This window comes from Gossypium hirsutum, chromosome D04 (assembly GCF_007990345.1).
Source record: "Gossypium hirsutum isolate 1008001.06 chromosome D04, Gossypium_hirsutum_v2.1, whole genome shotgun sequence".
NCBI classification, from domain to species: domain Eukaryota; kingdom Viridiplantae; phylum Streptophyta; class Magnoliopsida; order Malvales; family Malvaceae; genus Gossypium; species Gossypium hirsutum.
Window position 1 is genome coordinate 21,201,023 of NC_053440.1, and position 6,936 is coordinate 21,207,958.

General features: G+C 37.0%; 1 non-coding gene across 1 annotated transcript; it reads right to left on the minus strand.

The window, feature by feature from the left end:
* Positions 1-2,161: 2,161 nt before the first annotated feature.
* Positions 2,162-2,268, minus strand: LOC121216598 (small nucleolar RNA R71). The gene has a single exon (XR_005912778.1). It is a non-coding gene; the product is annotated as a small nucleolar RNA R71 (small nucleolar RNA).
* Positions 2,269-6,936: the final 4,668 nt, after the last annotated feature.

A 6,936-nucleotide genomic window follows, 5' to 3' on the forward strand; every position in this document is an offset into this window, starting at 1 on the left:
ACGACCACTGATGCTCTGCTGTAGACTTTTTATTTAAATTTTATATTTTGGGTTTTAATTCTGTTATAAGGCCTTTGAGGTATTAAATTTTTAAAAGGGCTTTAGATTTCCTTATTTAAAATTGCTAAACACGAATTTTCAAAATTAACAACTATTTTCCAAAAACACTTAAAAACAAACATTTTTACATTTCAAACTTTAGTAGCTTTCGCGATTGGAATAACCTAAAGCATCAATGCCAGACATTAAGTAAATGTTTTTTACGAGATAATTTGTTAAACTCGAACAAAAGGATTTAAACATAGAAATGAACTTTTAACGACAAAATCAATTTTTGATCGACGCTTTGATGTGACACGCCAGATTCGACCAGAACGATTAGGTCGGGTTTGGGGTGTTACATTGGGGGACTAGATTAGGTATAGGGTGTTACACAGTGTGAATCTCAACTTAAGTACAACGGCAAATAAAACATACATTTAAGAAAATAACAGACAATATATAAGCATTCCAATTTATTAGATATCAATATGTATGATGATGCAGGTGTAAGCTGTTCCAAAATCATTATAGAATTTTCGAAAAACATTCCTACCCAACTCCATTACACACCATAAAGAATTCCCCAGAAATCATCCATCTAATAACACACCAAAGTTGTGGACAAGACACCGGATAGTGCAAACAAGCTTCCAGATACCAATATATGTTAACAAACCAACAGAATGTGCAGATCATTAAATTGTCAGAATCATCCTCTTTTAAATTTCATCACAAACCTATGCATGTGATATGGCATACAGAACATAAATATTTCAAAGGGCATGTTGAACATGCGATCAGATTTTAATTATAGAAATAATACAATTAGCATGCTTAACATGTGAATCAGATGTTAACATAAATAATAAGCATGGTTTACTTTTCATGTTTACCAAAACAAAATACATTGTTCACATAATTTCATAATGATATCAAATTGTCCTTTATCAAGTCGTGCCATTAAATCACATAACATGAGTGTTAGAACATATACAAATTTCATCAATCAACAGACAATTTAATAGAACATTGGAAGTTATGCAACACACCTTAGTCCATTTGAAATATTATATTGGTGTATTCAGCCAATCACAGGTTTAGGCCAATCATTACAGGTTTAGGCCAATTTTTATAAAACCCATCATCTACAGCTGAGTTTTGTAACCTGGCTCTGATACCACTAAATGTAATACCCCAAACCCGGCCTAGACGTTTTGGCCGAATCTGGCGATGTCACATAGAAAGGGATTTGAAGACGACATTGTTGAGTTTAAAAATTGTTACTATAAGTTAGCTTTTATTTAAATTGAAAAAAACTAGTTCATTTGCTTTAAAACTTGTCTCTTAGCGGAAGCTTTTGTAACCAATTGATTTAGGGAAAATCATTTTTATTTACAAAAAACATTAGTTTTTAGGAAAAAACTGTGTTTTGTGGAGTTGCAGTTTTTAAAAAAATTCATCAAAAATAGTATAAAGTCCCAAATTTAAAGCCAACCAATCCATAGTCCAGAATATACATCAAAAACCCCAAATAAGTAATAAATTCTAGGCATTAATAGAAAACAGTCTAAAATTTACGTGTGGCCACCTTCGAGTCCTCCGTTGCTCTGACTCGTCTAGTCTGGGGATTACCTGTACAGATTAAACTGAGAAATGGCGAGTTTTCGCAAACTCAGTGTGTAATCCCCACCGAAAACATGCATACAGATAATCAACAGAATTCAGTTAGATATAGTTTGGGCCTGTGCCCATCATAGAATCAATTTGGGCCTTAGCCCATTCAGATACAGTCTTAGAAATATATTATGGCCTTGGCCGATATCAGATACAAAATGCAAAGCCAGTCATGTTCTAGATGCTTCAAACAGTGGGCCAATTCAGTGGAATGCCTTCCAATGATGCATATCCTCACCTACACTTAAGATTGTTTATAGAGGTAAGTGATTCTTTAAAGTTAGCCGCAGTACCCAAAGATGCATTACGATTGAAGTTGTTCCCATATTCATTAAGGGATAGAGCTCGAGCTTGGTTGAAGTCATTTCCACCAAACTCAATTTCAATATGGCAAGAGTTAGCAAAAAAATTCCTTATGAAGTATTTCCCACTTAGAAAGAATGCTAAGTTGAGGAACGAGATCACTACTTTCCAACAAATGGATGATGAGTCATTGTATGAGGCATGGGAAAGGTAAAAAGAATTATTACGGAAGTGCCCTCATCAGGGAATCCCACATTGCGTACAACTTGATACATTTTATAATGGTCTCAATGCTCACACAAGTATGGTAGTGGACGCTTCTGCTAATGGTGCTCTCCTTTCTAGGTCTTATATGAAATCATTGTGAGGATTGCCAGCAAAAATTATCAATAGCCAACCAACCGAGCAGCGCCAGAAAGACGAGTCGCTGGAATACATGAAGTAGATGCTCTTACTTCACTCGCATCTCAAGTATCATCAATATCCTCAATGTTAAAAAATCTTACTACTAATGGGTGTAATAGTTTTACAGCACAGCCACTGAATCAATTTGAAAATGTAGCCTGTGTTTATTGTGGGGAAGGACATTTGTTCGAAGAATGTCCATCGAACCCAGAATCTGTGTATTATATGGGTAACCAGAACCAAAAGCGAGGAAGGCAAGGGCTGCAATCCAATTTCTATAACCCATCATGGATAAACCACCCGAATTTTTCCTGGAGTAACCAAGGGGCAGGAACCAGTAATAATTATGTCCAACCTAGATCGACCCAGCCACTTAGTTTTTCCCAACAAGCTTAGAAACCAACCCAAGCTGAACCATCTAATAACCTAGAGAATCTATTAAAGGCATACATGGCGAAAAATGATGCCTCTTTAAGGAAATTGGAGAATCAAGTGGGCCAGGTTGCAATAGAATTCAGAAACCGACCACAAGGTGCTTTAACTAGTGATACGGAGAATCTGAGGAATCCAGGGAAGGAGCATTGTAAAGCGTTAACATTGAGGAGTGGAAAGACTTTAGAGCCCAATTTCGTCGAAGTTGTGAAGGAGCCGGCTGACGCTCAAGACTCAAAGGAAGTTCAACCGAGTGTTGAAATTCTAGTTTCACTGGAAATTGAATCTACAAAATCCGTCAAGGTAACTGTAACACCCCGTACCCGAGACCGTTGCCGGAGTCGAACGCGAGGTGCTAACAGACTTAATTACTTTGTTTTCACAGTCCATTAAAAAAAAATTCCAGACAAGCTGGCTAACCATGTCACTGTCGCCTTAAAAATCATATCTCGAGTTCAAAAACTCAAAAACTGATTCCGTAAATTTTCCCCGAAATTAGACTCGTACATCTTCCATCCATAAAATTTTCAGAATTTTAGGCTTGGCCAATCAATACCAGATTTTTCATAAAGTTTCCCCTGTTTCACTGTTTGACTAATCTGACCACTCTTCACTACGAATCAAATTTCTCATTTTACAGAATTCCAAATGTGTTGTATTTGATTTCATTTGAAACTAGACTCATTAAGGAGTTTAAGCATATAAATTTTATCTTATAATCATTTTTGTACAATTTATAATGATTTCCTAAAAACAGAACAGGGAATCTAGTAGTCATTTTGACTCAGCCCCACAATACTTCAAATATCTCAAGATCGGTAACTCTTTAGTTCTTATAGTTTCTTTTGTAAGAAAACAGACTCTTCAAGCTTTAATGACATAATTTACTCAGCTTCTAATTCAACTCCTACAAATTATGGCGATTTTCCAAAATCACCTTACTGCTGCTGTCCCCAAGCAGATTATTACCAAATCAAATACTAACATTTGCATTTCACCTTAATAGCTAGCTTAGCAAACCTTAATTTAACATATAATTCACACATATCACATTCCAAGCATTCACTCTATTCTATCACTTAAGGTACAAACATTACTCAATAACTTCCTAATTCAAGTACACATTCGGCCTTGGTACATAATAAGGTAGTCGATTCCTTTCCCTTTAGCACCCATTGCTCACATATGATTATTTGTATAGCTCAAACACTCATCTATCTTTATCATGAAACAACAAAATTTACCATTGTCAAATACCATAGCCGAATGTCATTAAACCTAAACCACCATGAAAATTTTACTTATCACCTCATACCTTATTATCAAATTGAACTAATTATGCTTATAAAAATAATATCAAAACCGAAACCTTTTGATAATTAAGCCTCTAATTATTTATTACAATTACCCAAACAAAATTTTCTCACATTTAACACTTATATACCAATCAATTGTTGAAGACAAACAAAATCTCATTTCCTCCCTTGACAACCACAACCGAAAGCTCAAACCAACATCTAAAATTCCAAGTTTTCAAATGGGCTAATATGGAACTAGCTAATTGACTTAAACTAAACTTAAAATTTCAAAAACTAACAAAATTTTTACTAACCTTCTCAAGCTTCAAGTGGCCGAATGTTTCCCTCCTATCTTCCTCTTTACAATCGGCCAAGAAGAACCAAGGATACAAGCTTTGTTTTCATTACCTTTCTTTTTTCTTTTATTCTTTCTTTTATTCATTATAACTCCAATAACCCAATTTCTTATTATAATATCAAATTCAACAAATATATTACCCATCATCAATCCATCTTGGCCGGCCACTATAAGGGAATTGGGCAATTTGACATGCAAGTCCACCCTTGTGTTGACATGCACTAATAAGCCCTTTAAAATTAGCCTATCATATTTCACCATGTCTCATGTTGATCCCTATTTAATAATTCCTCATGCAATTGGCAAAATTAGGGAATGAAACTTCCACATATGCATGTACACACACATAATAAACATAGAACATAGTAATTAATTATTTTTATAACTCGGTTTTGTGGTCCCGAAACCACTTCCCGACTAGGGTCAATTTTGGGCTGTCACAACTCTCCCCCACTTAAGAAATTTTCGTCCCCGAAAATCTTACCGGTAAATAGGTTTGGGTATCGTTCTTTCATCGAGCTTTCGGTTTCCCAAGTAGCTTTCTCGATCCCGTGTTTGAGCCATAACACCTTTACTAACGGAACCCTTTTGTTTCGCAACCCCTTCACTTCACGAGCTAGGATACGCATCGGCTCTTCTTCATAACTCATATCGGATTGAATGTCAACCTCGGAGGGATTAATTATGTGGGAGGGGTCAGATCTATAACGTCGAAGCATCGAAACATGAAAAACGTTGTGAATTCTTTCAAGTTCAGGAGGTAAAATCAATCTATATGCCACTGGACCAATTCTTTCGGATATTTCATACGGCCCAATGAACCTCGGACTCAATTTGCCCTTACGGCCAAATCTGAGTATCTTTTCCAAGGTGAAACTTTAGGAAACACTTTATCTCCCACCTGATACTCAATGTCTTTTCGTTTCAAATCCGCGTACGACTTCTGACGATCTGTGGCTGCTTTCAGACTTTCACGGATTACCTTTACTTTCTGTTCGGCATCCTTAATCAAATCAACTCCAAAAATTTTACTTTCATCGAGCTCGGTCCAAAACAATGGTGTACGGCATTTACGACCGTACAAAGCCTCGTAAGGTGCCATCTTAATACTTGATTGAAAACTATTGTTGTAAGCGAATTCAATCAAAGGTAAATACCGTTCCCATGAACTACTGAACTCGAGGATGCAACATCTCAACATATCCTCAAGTATCTGAATTATCCGCTCAGATTGACCATCGGTTTGGGGGTGAAAAGCAGTGCTAAAATGCAGCTTGGTACCCAAAGCTTCTTGCAATTTCTTCCAAAATCGCGAGGTGAATCTCGGATCTCTATCCGACACAATAGAAATCGATACCCCGTGTAATCTCACAATCTGAGAAACATACAATTCAGCTAGTTTATCCAATGAAAAATCCGTACGTACGGGGATGAAATGAGCCGACTTAGTCAGTCTATCAACAACAACCCAAATCGCATCTTTCTTACTTGTCGACAATGGCAGTCCGGACACAAAGTCCATTGTGACTCGATCCCATTTCCACTCGGGTATCATGATTGGCTGAAGTAATCTTGAAGGCACTTGATGTTCCGCTTTCACTTGTTGACATATTAAACATCTCGAAACAAAGTCGGAGATGTCTCGTTTCATACCATGCCACCAAAACCAACGTTTCAAATCGTTGTACATTTTCGTACTCCCCGGGTGAATTGACATTCGGCTACAATGGGCTTCGTTCAGAATCATCGAAATGAGTCCCGAATTCCTTGGAACACACAAACGACTTCTGAACCTCAAACAATCATCATCATCAATTTGAAACTCCGGTTCCTTGTTCGGAACACACTCAGCCCGTTTTGCAACCAATTCATCATCGACTTTCTGAGCTTCACGAATTTGATGAGTCAATAATGGTTTGGCTTTTAATTCAGCTACTAACACATTGTCGGGTAGAACAGACAAATGCACATTCATCGCTCGTAAAGCAAACAATGACTTCCGACTTAAGGCGTCCGCAACCACATTAGCCTTTCCCGGGTGGTAATCAATGACAAGCTCGTAATCTTTCAACAACTCAAGCCAACGTCTTTGTCGCAGATTTAAGTCTCTTTGAGTCATCAAATATTTGAGACTTTTGTGATCCGAAAATACATGGCACTTTTCACCAAATAGGTAATGTCGCCATAGTTTTAAAGCAAACACGATGGCAGCTAGTTCAAGATCATGGGTCGGATAATTTTTCTCATGTGGCTTTAATTGTCTCGACGCATAGGCCACCACTTGACCTTCTTGCATCAATACGCAGCCCAGCCCAAGTAGGGATGCGTCACTATAAATGACAAACTCTTTGCCTGATTCGGGTTGCACTAAAATTGGAGCTTCAGTCAAATAAGTTTTTAGTTGATCAAAACTTTTCTGACATT